Here is a 6,122-nt window from a genome sequence, read left to right as displayed (position 1 = left end):
TTTCTATAGTAATCTGAGACTAAATATCCAAAATAAAATTCCTTTACAATTAAAACCCACTTCTGTAAATGTTTTTTAAAAATTTTTTAGATAGCTCCTGCTTTTAAGTACCCTTACCACTGTAGATTCTGCCGTAGGAGCAATATGGCTGTCAAGCATTGGTCATCAGTTCCCTAGTGGTCCTCAGTACACTTCTTAGTGATCATCAGAATGAGCTAAAGATCTGTCTGTAAAATAGATTGTGTGAGCAGCAAGGAACAGCTTCTTAATGAAATCCTCGGGCTTTTTTCGTTTATGTTATTAATCTTTTGTATATAGGTCTTGCATGATTGCAAATAACACAGAGATGAAGAAACAGAGGGTGGCTGTTGGCAGCTGTCACAATTTAACGTGCATCTATCATTAAAAAAATGACATGGATCAGTAGATCTATGCATATAAACTTTTCCATTAACAGCTTTGGTTTCACAGATTTAAAAGTGAGCTGTGCAGATGGGTGGTATGCCCTTCCACATATCAAACATGCACTGTCTGCAGTCCTACAATCAGTGTATGCATTGTTTTTGCTAGCACATTGTACTAATCCACTTCATTTTTTAGGTCCTTATAGAGCAGATCAGATCCCAAAGAGTTTTACCTTTAGAGAAAGCCTCTGTAGGACATTCATACTGCACATAGTTTAATGTGGAGTGGTGATTTGTTTTTTTCAGCATATGAAATCCAAGATATAGATGCAGTTTTATTCTCTTGTATAAAAATGAACAACTGCTTAGTCTCAGAGGCCATATGTTCACCATACCTCTGGGGTGATGGTAGCAGCGCCACCTATCCTTGCCTAATTCTGTCCACTTACTTGGGTGCCAGAATTGCAGTCTTGCATTACTCTTGGTGGGGTTATGGGACCCTGAGCTATACGGCTTTATATACTGTGTGCTAGAGAGAGTGTTCCCCCGACCCAAGTGTCTGAGATAGGTAAGCAGATTATAGGCAGCATGTGTGTGTGTGTGGGTGAGAGTGTTGTGTATGTTTTAGTGTGTGTCATAATACATAATACTATGTACATCAGTGTGGGCGAAAGTGGTCCCTGTGTTTGAGTTTCCATTAGTTTGCATCAGTGTGGCTGAGGGTGGCCAAAATGAGTGTGTGTCAGTAGGGCTGTGTGTATGTAAATGTATCAGTCTCACAAAATACTCACATTTGGAAAACATCCTCCCCTTTTAGGAACCCAAGGGGGAAATTCTCCCCTGTAAAGAATAGTTCAGGCTATGGTTTATTTTGTGATCCTGTCATCTGCTTCACTTTTTTCTCAACCCTTTCAAATTATTTTTGGGCAGTTTTCTATAGTTAGTATTCCCCAATACACATCTTAGCAGGGCTCTGCATGATGATTCTTGGGAAGCTGAGTCACAGTAGTATTTAAAAAAAAATATTTGTAAACATGTTTTATTGTTCTGTGTGTAGGAGGGATATCTGTTTGTATATTCAGCATGAGTTTTTGGCTGTCATAAAAAGGAATAAGACAAAGCAGTGGGTATAGTTTTCAATATCCCCCCATCCCCCTGCCATGAGTTTAATGAGAATAATGATCATTGTTATGTTTTGTATTTTTTCTATGACTAAACTGTATTTTACACATTGAAAATTTGTTTCAAATGTATAAATTTTTGGAGGATCAAAACACTCCAGTATCTTTTTAGGACAATCTAGAAAGCTTTAAAATACTGAAGTTCATGTGTGCTCCTCAGCATTTTTTTAAAAGTTATAGGACATGAACAAGCAAAGAACTCAGTCTCCACCTAACACTGTTGGTAACTGTAATAATATATACAGTGTGCAGTATAGGAAAACAATGGTTCCCCTGAACTGCTTTTTTTAGATACCCAGTGTGAGAGTTTCTGTGTGCAGGGTGCACCTCAACTTTCCGATGAGCAAATGGTGTTTGTCCTTGGTAGGTCAATTTGTATTAACCTCACCATATGGGACCTTCACCTTTTTCACACCTATTCATACTTCACTTTCATGTAATTTATTTTACAGAAACCAAAGCTAATGGGTTTAGCTACAGTGAGTATAATAAAACATATTAAACCACTGGTATAAATCTGTCTCTAATTTCACATTGTAACCGGTCTCCTGCAAACTTACATTTTGTGTCTAGGCTGCTTATGCAGAGAGCAGAACTTGAGTCTCTAAGCAAGACTCTAAATGTCTGAAATCTCTAGAGTTTGCAGCATGTATTCATCAACCCCAGCAGCCGGAGCTTGTGCAGAGGTGACAAAAGAGAATTGGAATTTGATTAACGTAAAAGTACTTGTGAACCAAGCTATGTAAAACATGAATGAAAATGTTTAATTCACATCAGTGAAACACAAAAGAGTGCATAACACCATCCAAGTTCTTAAAGGAGAAACAAATGTAAATCATTCTATTTATAGCCAATTAAACCAACAACACCAAGTCTGATAATTAGACTGTATGTTTATAATGAGGGAAAGTGTGAGGTCAAAAAGTACCACATGCTGTGCATTTTCCCCCTGTCAATGCAGAGTCAACTAAATGTTTAAGGTAAAAAGTCCCACGGCCAAAGGGATGGCTGGCATCCCGGATTTTTTTATTTTGACTACCTGAGCTGTCTCACCATACGATATTTCCTTTGTTAGTGCTACACTAGACCTTAGTTAAAAGATAGAGGTGCCAGTCAATGAAGACAGTGGATGACTTGTTTCCTTTACTCAATTGAGTAAATCAAGCCCAAAGATACTTGTAAAACAATCCATGACCTTGAGGGAAACAGAATACTTAGTTATGTGGTACCTTCTGTGTGTAATCTGTCTACAAGACTTTAATATCTTCTTATACACTACCCAACTCCAAGACACCATTAGTCATATCAAAATTACATAAAACAACTAATGGCTTATAGTTTTGTTCTGATATATCATATATTCTTTAATATTGTGGAAACTTACTGTACCAACAACCTCAGTTGCCTGGTTTTCACAACAAAATCCCAATGGAAATGATTTCAGTTAAGAAATTAAATGTTAACTGTGTGGGCTTCCTAGTTGACTTGATCTATATCACAGTGTCTTTATTGTATCCTGTTTCATGCAATGTGATTTAAATGAATGAATAGATAAATAGTCCGGTGTAGAAAGGCTTCTGAAAATTTCCATGGACTCTCAATTTACAAACCGCGCATTCATGTATCATGTCTTGCATTTGCATTTTTGTCTCCAAGCCGCCGTCTCTAAATAAATGAACACTGTGACTAGCAGGAAAACTGAAGCCACATCGACAAAAATTGTGCTTTTATTCTAACTAATGAACATGCAGGGCAGTTATAAATATGAAATAAATAAATACAAGCACTTGAATATTTTACTGATACACTCTGCCATCTTAAAGTGTCTTATGTTGGGGCTGAAAGTTTAAATTAGCACAACCATCTGAAGACTACTTGAAGAAGTCCATATTCAACCCAGCTCTCAAATGCCGATGCTTTCCAGCTATTATGCTGCATCACATTTTATTCAATAATTTACTTGCCCCTTATGCCCTGACCTGGCCATATTTGGAATTATATTACATTCAGTTATTATGATTGCAATTTCATAAATGTAATCCTCAAATGTACTTTATTTACTAACTTATTGTTTTACCTGTTCCCTTAGCATACACCTCTGTACAAGTAGTATCTAAATTGTGTTTTCCATCTTAATTCAAAATACACTTATCTCATCTGTTGAAACCGAGGTTTCATCTGCTTCTAGCCACTGGTATATACTGTACATCCAAAATAGATGAATGGTTTAGGAGTCATAGGACGTGTAGTCCTTTACTTTTCAATGGAACAAAAGCAATTGGACAATGAAGAAACTGTTTCATGGCCAAGTATATGGTTTTCCCTCATTGTTTCATTAACAATTGAGCAGTTAAAATATCTGGAGTTGATTCCAAAGGTGGAATTTGTTGGAAGCTGTTGCTGCTCTATATGAGGTCCAAAGAGTTGTCAAACAAACCCATCAGAGTGAAATCAGAAACATTAGAAGTGATTAAATCAACAATTTTGTACATTCTGAAAAAGAAGGAACGCACTGTAAGAAAGGGATAAGATAATAAGAATTAAAAATTGGGAACAGTTGCAGAGATAACAAGAAAAGAGAGAGATAATTAGGTGGCGAGATGGGGACAAAGAGAAGCGATAAAGAGAATCAAAGAAAGGGGAAAGATTAAATAATGAGAGATTGGGACGAGGGGGGGTAATGAGAAAAGAGAGAGATAAAGTGAAATGGGAAATTAAGAAAAGGAGGAGAGCTAATGAGAAGGGGGGTCAGAAAAAACAGGGAGAGAAAAAGAGAAAGGTGGAAGGAAGGGAGAAAAGAGAAAGAAAAAGGAGAATAGATAAACCAAAAGGGTGAGGTAAAGAGAAAGAGGAGGAGAAATAAAGAGAAAGAAGAGGTGAGATAAAGAGAAAGAGTGAGGGGATAATTAGAACAAAGAGATAAAAAAGAAAGGGGATATATAAAGAGGAAGAGGAGAGGTAGAAAAAATACATAAATAGAAAAAGGAGGAGAGATGATGTAAAGGGGGAAGAAATAAAGAAAAAAGAGAGGGAGAAAGGGGAGAGATAAAGAAGAGAAAGAGCGTGTTTGTGTTAGGCCAAGTAGATCTAAGGGCAAGCAAGTAGGTGGATGGAAGGACATGTGTAAGCTACTATGTTTATGTGTAGGGGGAATCATGAATTTGCGTGTGTATGTATGCTTGTGTGTTTATGGTCAGGTGTTTGTAAGGGTAGCGTATACAGTTTGTGTGTATTTTGACAATGTATCCAATACTGCTGCTATTTGGGCCCTAAACGGTATAGAATTAATAAATAGTGCACTTGAGCAAGACTGAGAGGAGACCCAAAAGATGAGGCCACTGTGGGCAGGGGCGTAACTAGAAGCCTCAGGGCCCCGGTGCAAGAATCTGTTAAGGGCCCCCCCCAACCCAATCTACCCTCCTCTCACACCATCTACCCCCCCCTTCTCAGGCTATCTACCCTATCCCTACCCCCTTTCTATCTACATTTTTTTTTGTTTTTATTTCCTTTTATTCGCCAACCTGACCCCCCCCAGTTATGCACATCTGCCCCAGGCTTGCCACTCTGCCCCCTGATATGCCTTTTAACCCCCTATATGCCTCTCTGCCTCCAGAAATGCCTTATACCCCTATACGCCACTCTGGTTAAAAGGCATATAATGGGACAGAGTGGCATATAAGGGGGTATAAGGCATTTCTGGAGGCAGAGGGGCATATAGGGGGTTAAAAGGCATTTATAGAGACAGAGTGGTATATAGGGGTTAAAAGGCATTTCTGGAGACAGAGTGGCATAAAGGGGGTTAAAAGGCATATCATGGGGCACTCTGCCTCCAGAAAAGCCTAATGCCCCCCTATATGCCACTCTGCCTCCCCGATATGCTTTATGCCCTCCTATATGCCACTCTGCCCCATGATATGCCTTTAAATCCCCTATATGCCACTCTGCCTCCAGATATGCCTTTTGACCCCTATATGTCACTCTGCATCCAGAAATGCCTTATACCCCTATATGCCACTCTGGCATATAGGGGGTTAAAAGGCATATCATGGGACAGAGTGGCATATAGGGGGGTATAAGGCATTTCTGGAGGCAGAGTGGCATATAGGGGGACACACTTACATACACACACATGCCGTTTTTTTTGTTTTTTACAAATACAAAAAATATTATACAGTTTGTACAAAAAATACATTAGTTTACTGACCTTCTACTTCTCTTCACTTCCATCCTCTGGTAGCTACACACTGTTTTCTTCTCTATCCTGACAGGATGTCACTGACACGAAATCCGGTGCTCCGGCAGTCTGAGTGTGAGGGGGCGGAGCTTTCACCCCTCACGCTGCTCCCATCACTATGCGGCCATCAGATTGCTGGGAATGTAATCTAAACGGCCGATGCGTGCTGATGCCGCCGGCCGGAGCTACTTTAACACTTTTTTTTAAATGTAATATAGCAAGCTGGATCGGCTTGCCATATAAAGCAAAAAAGTATTAAAGCAGAACTGGCCGGCGGCATCAGCACGCATCGGCCGTTTAGAT

The sequence above is a fragment of the Sceloporus occidentalis genome, unplaced genomic scaffold (genome assembly GCF_023333645.1).
Source record: "Sceloporus occidentalis isolate IW3139 unplaced genomic scaffold, rSceOcc1.0.p SCAF_28, whole genome shotgun sequence".
NCBI classification, from domain to species: Eukaryota; Metazoa; Chordata; class Lepidosauria; order Squamata; family Phrynosomatidae; genus Sceloporus; species Sceloporus occidentalis.
This window is presented reverse-complemented; position numbering follows the sequence as displayed.